The sequence below is a fragment of the Mus caroli genome, chromosome 11, assembly GCF_900094665.2.
Source record: "Mus caroli chromosome 11, CAROLI_EIJ_v1.1, whole genome shotgun sequence".
NCBI lineage: Eukaryota > Metazoa > Chordata > Mammalia > Rodentia > Muridae > Mus > Mus caroli.
In genome coordinates, this window is record NC_034580.1 from 54,932,379 (window position 1) to 54,952,237 (window position 19,859).

Consider the following 19,859-nt stretch of genomic DNA (forward strand, 5'->3'; position numbering starts at 1 on the left):
CGAGACAGGGTTTCTCAGTGTAGCCCTGGCTGTCCTGGAACTCACTCTGTAGACCAGGCTGGCCTCGAACTCAGACATCCGCCTGACTCCCTTCCCAAGTGCTGGGATTAAAGGCGTGTGCCACCACTGCCTGGCTAGCATGCCCACTTCTTATCCCATTGGGTATGTATGGCCTCCTTACAGTTGTGCTTATTCATCAAGAGCACTCCTGCCTCGGGGCACCCGCACTTGTCTTTTCCTCTCAAAGAATGCTCTTCCATGCGCTGCTGGTGCAGGCTCCTTCCTGCTCTTCAGCGATTTGTTCAGACAGGTCTTCTCTCACTCGCAGCTAAATCCATCACTGCACCTGCTGATTTTCTTCCTAGCACTTATTTCTCTCTAAAATTATCTTCGTTATGGACCTGATCATTGTTGGCTGTCTGAGTCTCCCCTACACAATGCCAGCTCCTTGACAGGCAGGAACCGCACTGCTTCGGTACCCAACAAGGTGCCACATGTGTCGTGACTACATTTTTACATCTAACTTGAGGAAATTTGAAACGGATTCTCCAACCAAAGAAACGGTCACAGGTGAGGGCCACATGGTGGTGGAGTGAGTGGGGGACGGGGAGAGGCCTGGCCTAAGTCTAAGTCCAAAATCCTCAGCGACTGATGAGCAGACCATGTCCTGTGGCTGTCCCCAGGCCTTTCTCGCCGGGCTGCACCTTCAGGCCCTCTGCCAAGCCCCTGCCCCCAGACAGACATGGGGCGTGCAGTAGGGCGCGCGGGCGCCAGGGTGCGCTGTCGGGGCGCGAACGGCCCACCTGGCACCCGAGGCCACGAGCGAGAGCTGCCTGGCCGCCCGGGAACTTTTTTCCTCGCGCTCTCGCTCTCCTGCTCCCCCCGCACGTCGCCCGCCCGCCCGCCCGCCGCTCTTCCTGTGTGGAGGGGATCGCATTTCTCTCGGGCTCCCGCGGGCATCAGGCAGGCCCGGCAGGGTGCGCGGTCAGGGCCCGCTACGCGCGCCGCCGGCTCCCGGCGCCCCGGTGCCACCCCCGCTCGCGCCTGGGCTCGGACAGGCCGCTTGCAGAGCCAGGCGGTGGTGGCTGTGGTGGCGGCGGTGGCCAGGGTAGCTGGCTGCCTTGTCGAGGTCCGAGGAGGGGGCCCCGCGGCCCACCCTCCTTCCCGCCCGGGCGGCCCTCGTGCCGGACACCCATGGGCGCGCGGGCCTCCGGGCCGCGAAGTCGCAGCGCCGGACGCCGGGCCCCGGAGTGACCGCGGGCTCCGAGGTGAGCGGGGAGCCCGGCGCGGGGACAAGGACCTGGGCGGGGGCGGCGCGAGGCGTGGGGACCCAGCGGGCAGGGGTCCGGGCGGGGGCCGAGCGCGCGTGGGGCGCGGACGCGGGGTCGCGCGGCCTGGCTTTGTGTGGCGCCGGCGTGAGGCCGCTGGTGGCCGTGTAGGAGCTGCATGAGGGGATTCTGGAGAGTCGGTGGCCGGCCGGGCACGGGTGCTGGGACCTGAGGCCCAGTGTCACCGAGTGTGGGGCGGGGACGTGGGGCGGTGCAGCGAGGGCCCGAGGGAGCTTTGTGAGTGCGTTCTGGGTGGGGACGGGGAGCCGGAGGCTCGGGGTGTAGCCTGCTCCCGGGTGTCCGGGCTGCGAGGGCCGCTCGTGGTGACACAGGACGCGGCGGTCGCCGCGTGTCCCCGCCTGGGCCTGTGCGCAGGCCCCGCATTGAACAGGAAGCGGTCCCCGCGACCCAGGAGTCCCGTCGTGGCCAGGCCCGGGGCGCACGGGCCTTTTGGGGTGACGCCACCGGCTGGAGCCCGGGACACGCGAGCTTGGTGCCCTCCCGAAAGCGGCGCGGCGGCCAGGCCCGTGGGCCCTTTCGAGGCCGAGTCCCACGCCTTTTGGAGGCAAGAAGACCTGTGTGTGTGTGTGTGTGGTGGGGGGGGGGGGATACTGGGCCGAGCGCGGCAGGGGCGAGGGCTTGGCGGGGCTGGGAGGTGACATTTGGAGCTCTGGTCACAACTGGAGGCCTTCAAGGAGGAGCAGAGGGGAAGCGAAACACAAGGCAGGCTCCAGGTCGCGGCGGCCCCAGTTTCCCGGGGCGCCCGTTTTTCCCAGCGACCAGCTAGCTAGCTCCTCTCGGGGCTCCCGGTCGCTCATTCACACAGCAGGGCGGGAGTGCAGCCAGGAGCTGTGCCTGCGTCCCGGGAACCCAGGACCTGAGGACTCTGAATGGATTAAACCCGAGCGTCTTACGCTCCCGAGGACTGGGGACGTGAGGCTGCGTGCCTGCACGGCGAGCCCAGGCCGGTGCGTCCCAGCCCCACCGCACGCACTCCCGCAGCGCTTGTGTCGCGGTTCGAGCGGGGCCCCGCGCCCCCTCCCACCCTCTTTTCCAACGGCAGTGCTGTGTTGAGAATTCAAGGGCATTACATCTGGTTGCAATCTAGTTTCATGCGGCTGCTGGGCTGTTAAGACCTCGAGCTGACGTCAGAGCAGGGGAATTACTTCTTTTTATTTTATCTTTTTTTAGTTGTCTGCTGCCCTGGGAGGGGAGGCGGGTGGAGAGTGGGGCCAGGCAAGCTGTGATGTGGAGGCGCCAGCGCGATGGGAGCCCAGATCTGGGAGCTCTGCTTCCTATCCTATCCGCCTTCTCCTCCCCCATTCTCCACACTTCTCTCAGCTCCAGCCAGGCCCGGGTTGGGGGCAGTGGAGTGGAGGCCCTTCCTGGCTGACTACACAGCTGTTTCCAGAGGTTTCTCTGGGACGTGGCCCTTGGGATCTGGAAGCTGGAGAGTAATCTAGTTTCCCACCCCTCCTCCCAACACCCCAGAGGGTATGTGGGGCCCAAGAACAAGGCATAGATACAGCCATTCTAGTCACAAGGCAGCCTCTCCCTTAGAAGCCCGGCCAGGCTCTCAGCGAGAATTCCTCGGAGAGGAGAGGAGTGTATATGGGGCGATTGAGGCCTCAGAGGCCATCTTGGGAGGGGGTAAAATGTGACCTTCCCCGACAATCAGGCACCCCTCTGACTTCTGCAAGAGGGGCCTTCTGCTTCAGAAGTGTCTTTATTCCCACTGGTCCCTGAGGCCTCTGGGAGTGGGGGCAGGGTGGGGGTGGGAGTGGTATTTCTTTTAGGCCCCAAGATGAAATCCTACTATGCACACACACACACACACACACACACACACACACACACACACACGCGCGCGCGCGCGCGCGCCCCTCCTGCCATGTGCAAAGTAGTTTTTAGGTCACAGTATTGTTCCTACCTACAGTATATAGCAAAAACAAAAGTTTAGTGAATAAATCTACCGCGTGTGCTTTTTCTCTTCTCGTTTATTTGATTGGAAAAATGACTAGTTGTAGCCCATTAAATCTGTCTTCACAACCACCGATAGGTCACACCAGATTTGAAGAAGCGGGCCTTGGGAAATGGGTCTGCTATATATCCCCTCTACAGACAGTAATTGAGACCCTACAGTTGCTCTTTTCTCCTTACCCAAGTAATACATAGAGAGGTTCTCACTGAGAAAAATGCAAATAGCCTAAAAGCATGTGGAGTAACAGACCCTCAGCACAGGTGGCCACTGTAAAGTCATCGCATCCTCCTCCCATCGCTCACTTAATGTATGCAAGAGGCTATGTACAAAGACACAGTTTTATTTTTCCCCAAGTGAACACATAGTCAGATCTCTAATTCTACAGCCCTGGTTTCCTTTCCCTCTGGAAAAGGAGGGGAGTGAGTGAGGCGCTTCAGGGAGGACTCTGCATTGACTCCTGGCTCCACCATCTGCTGACAGAGTTGTTTACCACTCTGGGCCTCAGTGTCTCCATCTGTACAATGAGAACCCCAATGCTGACTCTAGCTGTAGGTATCCATAGATGGTTAGGTCGGTGATTCCGAGAAAGGTCAGCTGCTGCGTCTTCCCGGCTGCCATGGCTGTCTTCTGTGGCGACAGCAGCACATACTTGTCCTTTTCTGCTTCAACCAGCTGCTTGGGCTGTGGTATGTATGTGTGTTTGTGGTTCCCAGGGAGGAGGAGCCATGTGCATTGGCAATGATGATGCCCTCAGACCACGGTTCTTTTGGGGACAGGCCCTGGATGCCAGGCCCTAGCAAATGCAGACTGTGTGAAGACCTAGTGTTTTCAAAGCCATGTCAGGGTCTCTAAGCAGGGTCTAACCTAGGGAACTAGGTTACTGCCCACTGCCAGGTATGTGAGACCCAGGTAACTAACAGCCAAGATCTTTATGGAAGAGAGGGCTGTGAGCAAGTGATAGACAGGGCAGAGGTAGAGAAGGAGGAAAACGTTCCTGCTGCTCTTGGGAGCCTTTGTGTCTTGGCCACTTGACTCAGGAGAAATGGTGAAGGAGCCATTGTGCCAAGGCTTCCTTGTTGGCCTCCTTGCCATCTTTTTCTGAACTCCAGTAGCTACCTTGAAGCAAGCCTCTTTTTGATTTCTGAACAGAGGCTAGCCTGGGGTCCTTTGCACATTCCCAGGGTTCTCTCTGCCCTCTGCTTTGCTCCTGCACACTACCCTCCTTTCGGTTCAGCTATTTTCGTGCCAGCCTCTTGAGTTTGCCTGGGCTGCCCTTTCCACCTGGGTGCCCTTCATCTGCCTCCCAAGACCCAAACAGACATCCTGTCTCCTCCTCCTGACCTCCAAGAGAATGAGTCATCTCTCTTTGTCTATGTCAGTGGCCTAGCGTGGATCTCTGAATGATAGGCCCTTCTGCCTTGCACATGAGGCTAGAGCAGCTGAGCCCCAGTGCCTCCTTCCAGGGCCCACAGCCAGGGGCGGGAACTAGAACTCAGATGCTTGGGAATGCTTCCTGGTAGGGGCCCAGGTGAAGTGCAGAGGGTAGCAAACTCAGAGGCCCCTTTGATCCTTGGCTGGTGCCTGTTCTCTGTGAAGAAAGTGTGTGTGTGTGTGTGTGTGTGTGTGTGTGTGTGTGTGTGTCCATGCTCCTGTGCACTAGGAAGAAACCTAGGGGACTGGAAGAAACTGGCTCATCCTGTTTCTCCAAGAATGAGGGTGAGCTGTGCCCCTTTCCGGTGGGTCACTGAAGACCTAAGATTGGAATGTGACACCAGGGAGGGGGAGGCCACAGGAGGCACAGGCTGAGGCTTGGCTGCCAAAAGACAAGAATTTGTTCTGCTGGTTCTGGGCCCTTGAAACAGAAGGGCAGGAGTGGGAGAAACAGAGATTCTCAGAGAAGCATGTACAGGGCTGAGGTGTGCGGTGTGGGGTGGGGGAGAGGGAAACCTTGGGAGCCCATAGTAGGGGAGAGGGGGACTTATGGGACTGTATGAGAAACTGAGGTGTTCTTGCTACAGATGAATAGGCTTATGTTCAGGAGAGAAAGCAGCCACATACAGGAGGGCTCTGGCCACACCAGATGTTTCTTCATTAGTTCATTGGTTCTTTGAGCATCATTGCTGTGCTCAAACTGAACAACCCAGTGTTCAAGGCTTTTGAAGTGTTGTCACTAGGTAGACACTCAACAAATGTCCCATTTTTACACAGTTGCTTGCCTGGAGCAATAGGGTCCTGTGAAGAGGAGAATGGTTGCTCCAGGGCCCTGGATAGGGAAGTGGTATGTCATTGGTTGGCAGCTGTGGATGAGATGTTGGAACCAGCCAAGGAATCTTTTCCCCTTGCTCTCTGGACTCAATGCCATCAGTGTCAGCACAAGGTAGGCTGTGCTTAGTCTGTAGGCCTGAGCTGCTCACTTTGTGTGTGTGTGTGTGTGTGGTGGGGGGCTGCTGCTGCTGATGGAGAGGGCTAATGGGATCAGGCAGCAGGTTTGTTTAACACCCACCCAGACTTGTAGGAGCTTGCAAAAGGGTATGCAGGGGGAGACTGTTCATCTACACAGTGGACTCTCTTGGGACAGATCAGCAAGCACCAGATAGATTAAGAATCAGAGAAAATGTCTGAGTTCCAGCCACTGCTGGAATTAGGGGAGCCACTTCTCTTCAGCATCATTTTTTTCTGTCAAGAATGGGAATATGAATTGCTATCAGCATTAAAAGTGACAATGGCCTTGTGTGTTTTGTGATCTAAAAAGAAAAGAGGGTCCTATAGCTTCAGGACATAAAGATTTTCAGTGAGGCCAGCCTGAGTTCAAATCCTAGCATCAGCTACTGTTTGGAGGGCTCTATTTTCCTCCATTTTAAAATGAGCATAATAAGAGGGTCTTGCTGGCACACAGCCCTTACCACTTGGCTGTTATTGTTGGGTTGATATTTGTTTTTGTGATGTTCTGATGAAAGGCAGAGTCTTTAGCTTGCTAGGCAAGTGTGTATCAACCGTGTGCTGTATCCCAGTGCCGGACTGTTATTCTTACTGCTAAAGAGCTTTGCAACATGGACAAGGTATCAATGACTGTCTCCCTTGACAAAGTCACCTCTAGCCCTCACTTACAAAACAGGGAGTCCAATGCCTATTTCTCTTCTGACAAGGTGGAGGTCAGTGTGGGGAAGGCACATGAAAATGACTGGCTTCTGGCCACAGTTTCTGTTTGCAAAGGGACTTTGCCCCAGTGATTTGAGTGGACCCTAAGAAAGTGCCCAGCAACTTGTGACTTAAGTGGCAGTGTGACCAGTTTCATTTGTACATTCACGTCTGCCGAGTGATCCAGGCTTCAAGGGATATGGCCATCCCTAAGGCATAGTTCGTTTGTTTTCTTTTTTCTTTCCCTCCCTCCCGTCCTTCCTCTTTCCTCCTTTTTCTTTCTTTCTTTCTTTCTTTCTTTCTTTCTTTCTTTCTTTCTTTCTTTCTTTCTTTCTTTCTTTCTCTCTCTCTCTCTCTCTCTCTCTCTCTCTCTCTCTCTCTCTCTTTCTTTCTTTCTTTCTTTCTTTCTTTCTTAGTATGTGTGTTTTGCCTGCATGTATGTCTGTGCACCAAGTGTGTGCCTTGTGTCTGTGGAGGCCAAAGAGTGTGTTAGAGCCCCTGGAGTTGCAGTGGGTTCTTTTTTAAGTATGTATTATTTCTGTGTATGTATGTGTCTGTCTGTGGGCATGCCATGTGTGACCCTGGAGCTGGAGTTACAGGTGATTACAAGCCACCCTCATGTGGGTGCTGGGCTCTGCACTTCTGTCCTCTGGAAGCAGCAGGTGCTCCTTTAACTGCTGAGCTATGTCTCCAGCCCCTCCTCGGCATAGTTCTAAGCACCCTGGCTGCCCAGGTTCTGACCCAAATAATGTTGCTTGGGCAGGTTACCTATCTCCTTTGCTCATTTTCCTTGTTTATGAGGCAAGAGGCAAGGAGCACCCTTCCTTTTAGACATTCCTAATGGCAGAATGAGGAAATCTGAGTTCACACAGATGAAGCACCGTAGTGTCTGATATGTACAAAGTGTTCTCTTAGCTAGGCTGTGGTGATGCATGTCTTTAGTCCCAGCACTCAGGAGGCAGAGGCAGGTGAATCTCTGTGTTTGAGGCCAGCCAGGGCTACAAAGAGAGTTCCAGGATAGCCAAGGCTACATAGAGAAACCCTGTCTCAAAAAACAATCCTCCCAAAAACCCAAAACCAGTCAACTAACCAACCAACCCCCAAACTCAGAAATGTCTCTCCTTACTTGTTGGTGCCTGGGGGAGGTCAATCTAGCCAGCCCTTCTCCTTCCAGAAGTACCACCTACTGGAAAGGGGTAGTGGTCACTAGCCCTGCTAGAGCAGCCGGCTTCTGGACCAGTACTCACTGCTACCCTGTCCCAGACAGGCTACCAGGGTAATGTAAGGCTGGCTATAGAGAGCCCCTGTGAGGCTGAGACGATGAAACCCTATCTGGTATCAAGTGAGCTTCAGACTTGAAAGAACTTTGACATCTAATGTTAAAGTCAGAAGTGTTTTCTAGTTGAGTCACCGTCCATTACCAGAGGCTACCAGACTGTTACTATGTGACTAGTTTACAGAGGTCCGTCAACCTCCTACAACTTCTGCATCCTCACTTATTAAATGGCCAAAGCATCTATGATACATTTTTTAAAATACCTGTGATCCAGATCTAGAGTGGGGAAGTTACACATTGTGTGCTGATTGCTTTGTCACCAAGTGCTGCAGTTGATTAGCACTGTCATAGAGCTCAAATGGGCCTGCCTTCTGGGAGCTTCTAGTCTAAAGGGGAAAATGATCCATGGTCTCGATTAGGATAAGGTAACTTCTTATCTTATCTAGGACTACACTGTTCTAAGACTGAGCAGAGCTGTGCATTCAATTATTTCAGGGACACCAGGATAGGCTGTGGAGAGGAGGCTATCAATTCTAGGTAATTTTGTCACTTGGGGGATGTTTGAGTCATGTCTGGAGGAATTCTCGGTTGTCTCAGCAGAACACTGCAGTCCACTGTCGCTATAACAACAAACCAGCTGGCCAAGACATCTATAGTACTGTAAGGGCTCAACACGCCTTGCTGCAAGGTAGTAGTAGCCACACAGACATAGCCCTGCCATTTTGAAGTGTCTAGCCTGGTGGGTACACTGGCACTGCAGAAAGGACTGTAATAATCACAATTGCATGATGAGTTGTGACGTCTAAGCTCAAAGGAAAGTGCAGAACCAGCAATGGCCTTCTGCAATCCTAGTCCAACCCGGTGGCCCAATCTCAAAGCTTCAGAGGTGGAGGAGAAGGGTATCATTGCAAGGCTGGCTGCTGGAAAAGGCTCTTAGGTCAGCCTTAGGGACCTGGGAGAAGCTTCCCGAGGTTGAGGGATGCTAATGAGAAACCTCTTTCACTCTGTCTGGTTTGAAAGCTGCAGCTCTTCTGTTACACTGTGGAAACAGAAGACCAGGTTAGGTATGAGAGAATAGAGGCCATTGCTATCCCAGGCTGCTCTGGAACCAAATCCTAGATTCTAGCCTTTGTTTGGATTACATCCTCTAATAGGTGGGGAGAGAGAGAAGAGGAAGAACAACATTTTCATGTCAAGCACAGAGAGGAGTGGGATGGGAAGCAATCCTATGTATACCTTTGAGACAGCACAGAAAATCCCCACTGTGGCTCAAAATAGCACTAAAAACAGGGTTTGCCAAATCAGACTTAGCATAACGTTGATGGAGCTGGCTTTATTCCCTTGGGGTGACACTGTCTCTTGGGAGCTTAGGGACGTCAGGTGGGGTGGCTGTGGCCTTTACCAGAAGTTTCTAGAGGTCAGAGATGAGAAGAAGTGATGGGATACCTGTAGACAAAGCCATTTGGTGAAGGCGAAGGGAAGGGAGCTCTGACTCCTCTGATGAGTGAAGGCCTGTCTCTCATTGTCAGGAGAGCTATCATTTAAGCTGTACCTGCTTTGTGCCAGGTATTGGGTGGTCCTCTCTAAGTCTTAACTGTTCTGTCAAAGAAACTAAAGCTCAGAAAGGTTAAGAGACCCACATGAGCTCAATCAGTTGAGAATCACAACTACTGGGCTCCAAGTTAACCCTGTTTACCACCTCTCCTTTCACATTAGTCATTCACTCATTTCATAGATAATCAGCTGCTGTGAAATGACACTGTTTTCAGGTAAGAAAAGTTTAAGGTTTGGAGACAGACAGCCCTGAGGTTGACTAGGGAGGTTTTTCTTCCTGTGGGTTTTTCTTTTGGTTTCCTCCATTCTTGGGTGGGCATAATGTTTTCATCCTGGAAGTGGCCATAGGGGTTAAACTCAGCCTGGAAAGGGAAAGAGGCCCCAGGGAGGGAAGGACCCGCCCTGGGCCACCCAGCTTGGCAGGGTGCAATAAAAGCTCTGGTGGGGGAGCCAGGCCAGATTGCCTATCTCTGTGCTATATCAGTGTCGAATTTCTTTATTTGAATGAGGAGAGAGGGCAGCCTCCCTCTGCAGGTAGAGAAGGTGGTGTGGAATGTGGCTGTTTGTTTTTCTTTGCCCGTGAAAGCCTTATTTCAGCTCACTTGGCTGTGCAGGGCTTCTGAGACACAAGATGTTCTCTGGGGTGCCTAGCTAAAGTGGACACTGAAGGCACCCACCAACCGAGGGGGAGCTGGGAAACAACCCTGCTTCATCGAGGCCTCCTGGCCCCCTTCATCTCCATATCTTCTGGCAGACTCCAGGTTGCTTAGAAAGCCAAGGCAGCCTTTCTTACAAACAAATCTTGTTCACATGGAGAGGGGGAGACTAGCTGAGTCTATCTGGTCTTCTTTCTCTACCCAGGCATTGCCCACCCAGCTAGCTCCCTTTATTTGGAGACACCTTGAAGGGGCACCAGTGTCATCGTCATTTGTCAAGCCATCAAACTGAGAGCCCCTGGTACAAGGGAGGTGGATTCGAGGAACCACGGGGTGATCATGAGGCTGGGCTTTCTGCAATGGCTGCCCCTCTTTCCCTTCGGCCCCTCCTCTTCAGCCCGCTGGCGGCTGGGAGAGGAAGCCCTGCCGGCAGGTAGCAGAGAAAAGACATAAGATCCAGGGGGGGAGTCGGAGTGAAAGCAAACAAACAGGCCTTTGTGTGGCTTCAGATTGGCGGCTCAGAAGGGAAGCCAGGCCTGTGGTAGGCGAGAGAGGGAGGAGGTATGGGAGGTCGAGCTGTAGTTGGGTTGTGGGTAGCCAGAGCTGGATGACGAGGCCCATTCCTTGTAGACAGGCAATGCTTGGGCCCTGCCACTTGACTTCTGTACAGATCTAACAGACTCACTCCCTGGAACTATCATACCTTAGGACTGTTAAAGGCCTAGTCAGTGTCGAGCTCCCATTCCACTCTGCTGCTTGTGACTGCAAGGAAGAAGTGGAGTAGTAGGGAGGGTATCGTGGCCACCCGGGAGGACATACTTTCCAGAACCAGGAACACGGTGGGAATTCCAGTGGGGAGGCAGCCCTGTGGAGCAGGAAGGTTTACTGTGCAGTGACAGGCAGTGGGTGTCTGTAGGTAGAGATAAGTATCACAAGCCCCCACGACTAGGAGTCAAATTGCCCTATCACTGGTGCAGGCCACCAGGTTGGGGGCACAAGCCCGTAGACCGGTTTGCTCGCAGAGCGTGTGAGGTCTTGGGTAGTATTGGTAGTGGAGCTGTATTCTTTATCCTAGTGAGGACACCCGCACCAGCCCGGTTGCTCAGACCAGGACCCAAGTCTACTGAGGCGCGGTCCGGCCAGACGATCAGGCAGCTGCGTGGTTGCTCCGGGGCCATTTCCTCTCCTCTCCACGACCTCGAAACGGGCGGCGGGAGGGCAGACGCCCGCGCTTCCTGCCCGCCAGCCCGCGGCGCCCCCCTAAGCAGCGTTCCACACGGGAGGTGCACGGGGCGGGGCGGGGTGGGGCGGGCACTGAGTCGCCATGGCAGCTCCTGGCCCGTCATGCTCCGCGCTGCTGGGACCGGCAGCCAAGGCCCCGCCCCTGTTAGAGCCGGGCCCCTTTCCGGGATTGCAAAGCCGGAGGCGTGGCTTCCAGACCTGGGAAGGTACTCTCAGGGTTCTCGGCTGTCTAGCTGAGAGGAGGGATACCGCTTTCCCCTCCCCCGGGTGCCACAGCCTGGGTGCTTCTTTGCGCGGTCCTTCACGGACGAGGCGCGGGGAGCGCCCCGACACTCTCTTACACTGGCAGAGTTGTGCCCAGAGGTACTCTCTGGTCCTCGACAGAGCCCAGCACTTGGCCTCTTGTAGCTGGCAGACATTTGGTTGCCTGGCCAGGAGGTACATTCTTACATTCTGAGCCCGGGCTTCATCGCCTGCCCTGGGGAAACTTGTAACTAAACTTTGTTGCCAAGTTTGACCCTTGTAATGCTGCCCTCTCTCCGCATGCTTTTCATGCCTTGAATCCCTAACTTCACCCTCCTGATCTGCTTTCTTTCCTCTAGTCCAGTAAGAGGCTCCAATTCAGTTGGCTTCTGCCCCCTTCTGCTTGTATGGAGCAGGCAGCTAAATTTAATACTGGTCTTTGGGTCTTGGCAAGAAGATTGCCTCTTAAGCTGCTGGACTCTGCCTTTCTTCAGCCTCACCCAGGGCACACACAGGAGGATGAGAGTAGGTTTTTATGGAAGCAGAAGGATGTATCTTGATATGTAGGCCAAGAGTAGTGGTGCACACTTGTATCTCTAGCGCTTCAGGAAGCTGAGGTTGATAGGCTAGCAAGATTGAGACCAGCCTGGGTTGTATAATGAGGAGTTCTTGTGTTTGAAAACAAAACAAAACTTCCCAATTGTAAGAATTTTCTAGTCTGATAATCTGAATATGCTGACTGTATTTGAGAGATTCAAAAGTAGGAGAACCAGACCCACCCAAGCCTGACATCCCAGCTCCTTTTGAGGTTGAGTGCATCAGGAGTTTAGGATTAGCCTGTGCAACATACCAAAACCCTCATCTCAAAAACGATATAGGACCGGTGAGATGGCTTAGCAGGTAAAGGGCCTGCTACAAAGCCTTGTGACCTGAGTTCAGTTGTGGTTGAAGAAAACTGACTCTGGCAAGTTTTCCTCTACACACATACTCACTCATTCACACTATATGTGTGTGTGTGTCCTAAATTCTTGAAAAACAATATGGAATGAGCACAACAAATGCAAAGAATGAAAGAGTCATACTGTATGTTTGGACTTGTAAAGTATTTGATGACTTTAATAGCTTTTTTTTCTTGCTATAAAAGGAGAACAGGCTTATTATAGAACTTTTGGAAAATATGATGAATTAAAAGGAAGAAATTTACCCATGTTCTAGTCTCTAAAGGCATTGCCTTCATAGGGTTATCCTTACTGTGTATGCTACCACTCTTGTAGGTACCTGAAGTATATACTCTGCCTTTCTCATATAATGCCATACAAGGTACGTTAGCATTCTGCCTAAACTCCACCCCACAGTAAGAGGCAGAGAAAGGCTGGAGAGATGGCTCAGCTATTAGGAGCACTGACTGCTCTTCCAAAGTTCTGGAGTTCAATTCCCAGAAACCTGGTGTCCCCAACTCCCAGGATGTCACCATATTGATGCCAAACTTAGTGTGGACACCCGATCGGCATAGTGCACTACAAGGTATCATCCTCTGTTCTGTGTATCCATGGGGATCTGAGATGGGGAGTTTTAATCTTAGGAGAGCTAGCAGCCTGTTGGGCTACCCAGGTAGTCATGCCACTCATCTCTCTGTCCACAGACCCTTGGCAGGTCTCTTTTACTGCCATTAACCTCTAACAAGTGTCTTGGACCAGGCATCTTTCTTTTCTTTTTTTTTTTTTTTCCCGAGACAGGGTTTCTCTGTATAGCCCTGGCTGTCCTGGAACTCACTTTGTAGACCAGGGTGGCCTCGAACTCAGAAATCCGCCTGCCTCTGCCTCCTGAGTGCTGGGATTAAAGGCGTGCGCCACCACGCCTGGCCCAGGAGTCTTTCTTGTAAGAGTGGTTGAGGAAGCCACCTATTCTGTACAGGAACCCAGAAGGTTCTTGGCCCATGTTGAGCCCTGGGCTCAAGCAAAGACTTTGATTTGGCTAGACATACAAGGCTGGAAAGGATCAAACCCAGTCTCAACCAGAGCCAGGCAACCTTCCCTCAGACCTAGAGACTTGTGTTCATCTCTTGACTATTCTTTTTGTCTGGTCTTGCTGAGAATCAGGGTCTGCTGTCCTAGCTCCATAGCCTCTCACTGGAGGCATGTAGGCCTGGCACAGGGTACAACCTTCCTATGTCCAGACAACTCCCAGACCTGGCTCTGAACTACCCTGCCCTCATCCACCCTGTAGCCAGCCTCTTTTCTTCTTTTATCTTCACAGTGCAGTCTTAGCCACCCAGGCCCTCTGAGGTAGGCCTTGGAGGATCTCAGCTGCTAGATGGATTGCACTGGAAAGGCTTCTAAGACTGAGGGTGAAACGCTTCCTAGACAGAGAATGTTGAATTTGCATTTTGAGTGGCAGCTAAATTCAACAGATGGAAACACCATAGACTGTCCCTGGCCCGGCACAGGGTGTCAGGAGCAGTAGCAAACCCTCCCTGGTCACCGCCTGCCACCATCAGTGTGTGCTGTTGACAAGGTACAGTTGGCCTGTTGTCAGCATGCAACATCAGTCCTGTACATTTTATTTTATTAATAAGCTTACTGATGTGATGGCTATTAAAGGACAGCTCACTTCACCTGCATGGATGAGTCTGCCAGGTGATGGCAGAGATTCTTTGTCTGCACATGATTGATTTATCTGAGTTCCTTCCTGTGGGCTGGGCACCACCCCTGGGTGGAATTTACCTATCTGAGGAGATGTGTGAATTCATGGTCCTGTCAGTTTGTCCCCTGTTCCTCATTTTTTTGAAACAGGGTCTCACTATGTGGTCCAGTGACCTTAAATTCATGGTCATCTTGCTGCTGAGGCTCCTCAGTGCTGGCGTGCAGGTGCGTGCTGCTCCACTGCCTTTTGCTTAGTTATCTATAGTTACTCTTTCTTTTCTTGTTTTCTTTTTCCAACATGCTCTTTATATGTAGTCCAGGGTAGCCTCAAACTCGTGATTCCTTTGCTTCATTCTCCCAAATAATGGCGCCACTGCAGTGGTTCTCAACTTCTTAATGCTGTGACCTTTCACTACAGTTCCTCATGTTGTGGTGACCCCCCCCAACCATATAATTATTTCCATCTCCACTTCATAACTGTAATTTTGCTATTGTTGTTATGAATCATAATGTAAATATCTGTTTTTCCAACAGATTAGGGTTAGGGAACCCTGTGAAAGGGTTGTTGGGCTGCAAAAGGGATCTTGGCCCACAGTTGAGAACCACTGTGCCATTGGGTTTGTCACTGTGTTCAACGAGGTTATTGTTGGCTCTGTGTGTGTGTGTGTGTGTGTGTGTGTGTGTGTGACTGCTACTCTTGGTTGTCAACTTGACTACATCTGGAATTAACTAAAACCCAAGCACCTGTGAGGGATTTTTCTTAATTTAATAATTTGAAGTGGGAAGACCCATTTTTTACTCCATATCTTTTGAAGTAGGGAGAGCTAACATCCACACACCCCTTTGTTTTTTTGAGACAGGGTTTCTCTGTAGACCAGGCTGGTTTGGAAGTCAGAGATTCACCTGTCTGCTTCCCAAATGCTGGGATTAAAGGCGTGCACCACCACACCCGGCTCTCCTTTAATCTGGGTCACACCTTCTGCTGGCAACCTATATAAAGGACATGAAAGGAGGGTTGCTCTCTGTGCCTGCTTGCCCTTATTCCTGCTGGCAAGTCGATTTCACTGGAATGAGAGCCTGCTTCTCTGGGGTTCTGGCATATATACATCTAGACCAGCTGAGACATCTAACCTCATGTACTGAACAACTATTGCATTCTTTGACCTTCTGTTGCTAGACAGCCATTGGACTAGCTGGACCACAGCTTGTGAGCCACTCTAATAAATTCATTCTCTCTCTCTGTCTCTCTGTCTCTCTGTCTCTCCTCTCCTCTCCTCTCCTCTCCTCTCCTCTCCTCTCCTTTCCTCTCCTATCCTCTCTCTATGAGGTCTGTCCCTCTGGAGAATTCTGACTAATTATACAATATGTTAGAGGGGCTGCTGGTTTTTATCAAGTTTCCAAATCATACATGCTTTAGTTACATGTAAGGGGGTTGTGTAGTATGTGAGTTTGTGTCATGCATAAGTAGATGATGTCTGGTGGCTATACATCTGTATTTATGGTAGGGACCAGTATATGGTTATATGGCTATTGTTGTGGTTGGTAGATTCTCCTGAGTGTGACTCAGTTTGTGTGCATGTGTGCCCCATGGAATGAAGCATCTCTGCATTGCCACCATGCTGTACCCTCAGCCTCTATGTTGTTAGCACTGGTGTTTCACAGCAGGCTTTGAACTGCCAATCTATGTGCCTCTGTTCCCCAAGTGCTGTACCACTATACCACGTGTCACTGTTGGGTAGTGGCCACAAGCAGAGTTATTCTTTAAGAGGATTTGTCTTTGTGTCCTGGAAGGACTGGGTTTCTGACCATCCTTGGTGACCTTAGTGTAGCTGGACCATGGATCCAGGAAGGGCTGCTTTGGTGGTTGAGGGTCACTTAACTTTCTTTTGGCACAACTAGTCTTCCTATCCTGTGGTGTCAAGAACAGAGGGTATTGGGGAAGTGACATCACAGTGGTCCAGGCCCATTTTTCATAGATGGAGAAACTGAGGTCTGGAGGGACACACAGCTTTTTAATGGCCCAGCCAGGGGCCAAACATGAGTTCTACTGTGGGGGCTTAGTTTCAAGGTAGCCCTTGCTCCTTGCATGGACCTCCATACCTTTCCTGGAACCAAGCAGGTGGGCCTCTGGCCCCTTTGGTCCCTTTCAGGGCAGCTGGTGGCAGACTTAGATCATGGAGACCTGCATGGCCAAGGCAGAGAGGGCTGGGGTTTGTTATGGAGTACTAACCAGGACTCAAACACAGCATGGAGTGATGCGGAGCTCTGCATCCTGAAGCCCATTCCTTCTCTTTAGTAGCTAATATCTCTGTATTGTTACCCTACTGGGCTGCTCTGGGACCTGGAGTCAAATACCTTTGCAGAATAGCTGGTAGCTGAGAGATGGGCTAGCCTTCTGATTAAGTGGGGGAGGTATTGAGTCTTTCCCCTAGGCCTGCTCAGTTCAGTTGTGAAAGGGCAACAGTGAAACCCAGGTCCCCTTAGGTCTGACTAGGAGGCAGGAAAGGCCACTAAAGAACCAGGTTTTCTTTGCCATTGTGGCTATTTGTAGCAATAATATATTTCATCTGGTAAACAGCTGTGTGTGGCAGACCTATTGTGTGCAGGCACTGAAATTATCTGTTGTTGCTATGAGCCCTGCTCATAATGAGGGATGGCCAGGATGAACCTGTAATTGAAGAGCCTGCCTACCTGTGTTGTCATGCACTCATGCATTCATATGTGACACAAGCCAAGGAAGAGGCCAAGGAGGGTGCAGTACTTCTCATGGAAACAGGAGTCCTGGTAGGATAGGGGCTAATCTGGCCACTGTGGAAAGGCACAGTTAGTCAGAGCCATGTGGTCACAGGCAGATAGCTGCCCACCTTCTATACTATACTATACTATACTATACTATAGGATCTATAGGCTCCTCAAAGGCTGACAGCTTCCTTGTAACTCAAGCTGAGTGTAACTCAGGTGGTCAGAGAGAGTCTCATTTCCCAGTGCTCTTCCCCTCCACCCAAGGTTTCAGTATCTCTTGGCTACAGCTTCCTTTGGAATTCACCATGCTCTGTCCCAGGGGATGCCTACAGCACAGCACAGCACAGCTGCCTCAGGACCCACCTACCATCTCCTTTTAGCCCTTTTGCTGTCCCAACCACCCAACTTGGGCTGAAGAAAGCAGTCAAGAGATGAAATCAGAGGATAGGCCCGGTTTCTTTCCTTTGCCAGACAGCATTCAGTATTAATGCATTCATTCATTTATTCATGTGTCTAGTATTTTTGAATACCTGTTAGTAACCATATAAAACATGTGTTGGCCCAAGGGGTCCTCCTGTCACATGCAGCCCACAAACCTAATTCCTATTGTTTTTGTTTTCAGTGTTTTTGAAACAGGGTCTCACTGTCATCTGGGATGGCTAGGAATTCATTATGTAGCCCAGGCTGGTCTTCAATCATGGTCATCTTCCTGCCTTAGTTTCCCAAGTGCTGAGATTACAGGCACAAACAAACAGCTGCTTCATACTTATCTTGAAGTCTACCCATTGGTTAGGAAATGGGGGTAAATTCTTCAGCAATTCACCTGAACTTTTCAATTTTACCATCCTAGATGGCTGATGCTCTCCTCACCACCTCTCTTATTGTTCCTCTTGGCTGTGATCCATAAATGGTAGTAGAGTTTCCTGGTTATGAGCCCTGGATGAAGTTCAAATCCTTATTATGGCTTTAAAGAAAGAAAATTCACATGGTGGTGGAGGTGGTGGCACACACCTTTATTCCCAGCATTTGGAAGGCAGAGGCAGGTGAATCTCTGAGTTTGAGACCAACCTAGACTACAGAGCTATTTCTAAGGCAGCTAGGGCTACACGGAGAAACTTGTCTCAAACAAAACAAAACAAAACAAACAAAAAGATGGTTCAGTGGGTAGGGTGCTGGCTACCAAGCCTGAAAACCTACCTGAATTCGATCCCTAGAACCTACATGATGGAAGGAAAGAACTGACCGGTGCAGCTGTCCTCTAACTTGTACAAGGGTCACTCTTCCCCCAGATGTAAACAAAACAGATGCTTTTTCTCCACCCCCTCAACCCCACCCCACCCTACCCGACTGAACTCCTTTCTGTTCACTCCTAGCGCATTTCTTCTTCCCTCCTTGTCTTCTACACTACCTGAGCCAGAATCTCCAAGCATAAACAGTCCACATAGGGAAACCCTGGCCGAGGCTTGCCTCTGTGGGCCAATGTTGGGGGAACAGACAGAAGCTAGATTCTGGTACTGTCCTTTTTGAAACCTGGCTCTAGAAAAGAATATTACTCTGCTGGAAAAAACCGGTATACATGTAGGGTAAAAACCGGTATACATGTAGGGTAAAAACCGGTATACATGTAGGGTTTGAAGTTGAGCTTATCTTAGCTTGGAGTGCAGGATGTGAGATTCCAAGGAAACAGCATCTTAGGTAGAGAAATAGCTAGAGCAAGAGCCTGGCTGGGCAGGACAAAATGCTTGCTCACTCGTGGGTAGAGAGGCTTGAATCTAGAAATTTGTCGCCTGTTTAACAATCTTCAGTGGTGCCCTATTTAGGCTACCTGATTACCACTGGCAATCTAAGCTGCAGATATTTACTGGGGGTCTATTGTGTGTAGGGACCCAGGAGTGATGGCTGGGTATGTGTTTGGTGGTAGTGGGCCCTGGTGGGTAAGCCTCTTCTAGGTGGCTGGAGTCCTAACATGCCTGGTCTTTAGATAGAAGTTAACCCCACCCTTGTCTTTGCCCCCAGGTGTCCTTGCCAGTTAAATGGGCAGGCTGCCAGGGTCACTAGATGGCATCACAGCCAGTCAGCTAGCATACTCTGATTAATGAGGTAGTAGAAACCTGGAGGGATTGGTTCATCTCAAGACCCTGTCCTGACTGTCCAGGGAACATTGTGCAGCTCATGTCACCCTTTGGGTTGATTTCTTGAATCTGAAGCTCTTGGTGCTTTACAGCTTGTTACCAGCTTGAGGCGGATCCTGCTAATATCTCTGGCACATAGGACCACTGAAGCTACTGGGGAGAAGCAGAATGCCCAGAGCCACTTGACAGGACAGCTGACAGTCCATCAGAATGGATTTCAGATCCAGGCCTGCAGTGTCTCCTAAACTAGGGTTCTGGAGGTGGGTGTGTCAGGTGCTCAATAAATGCACATGGCTACTTGGATGACTAGGGCAGTGAGCAGTGCACTTACCTTCCCAGCTTCCTATTGCAGGGATTGGGTAGCCAATAAACAAACTCAGACTCAGGTCTTCCAGGCAGACAAGAGTTCCCTGCAGACTGGGGAGGGTCCAATATAGACTATGTACCATGGAGGTACTGTGAGATAGGGCTGGTTTCTGATCAAGCCCATAAACATGTAAAGAACTGTTTGATTGTATGCTTGTAACAATTGGAGAGGGGACATTCCTCTTAACTTTTATAATATGGAGGCTCAGCTGCAGCTCAGAAAGCATGAGCTGTGCTTCTAGGGCTCAGTGATAGGGACAGAGATTGCTATGACTCCAGTCTTTGCTGGACACATACTATTCATGTTAGAGGCATATAAGTGCTAGGATTTTGGTCACACCCCCATTTTACAGGTTGAAAGCCATTAAGATCATGGGGTTGGGTCTTACAGTTTTCTTAATACATTTTATTTATTGTATGTATTTATTTATTGTACATGTATGTATGTATCTATCTATGTATGCATGTGTGTGGAGGTCTGAGGACAGCCTGTGAGGATTAGTTCTCTCTCTCTCTCTTTTTTTTTTCAAGACAGGGTTTCTCTGTTTAGCCCTGGCTG

The 19,859-nt window shown here is 51.1% G+C and overlaps 1 protein-coding gene across 4 annotated transcripts in view; it reads left to right on the plus strand.

The window, feature by feature from the left end:
- Positions 1-882: 882 nt before the first annotated feature.
- Positions 883-19,859, plus strand: part of Rai1 (retinoic acid induced 1) — a 93,070-nt gene continuing 74,093 nt past the window's right edge. The window contains exons 1-2 of one of the 4 annotated variants that reach the window (XM_029483838.1): positions 3,195-5,025; positions 5,518-5,686. The gene's annotated coding sequence lies outside the window, so the exon portion shown is untranslated. Of the gene's footprint in view, positions 1,269-3,194; positions 5,026-5,340; positions 5,687-19,859 lie in introns of those variants that run through there. The other 3 variants (XM_021177563.2, XM_029483839.1, XM_029483837.1) reach the window with 3 other exon arrangements.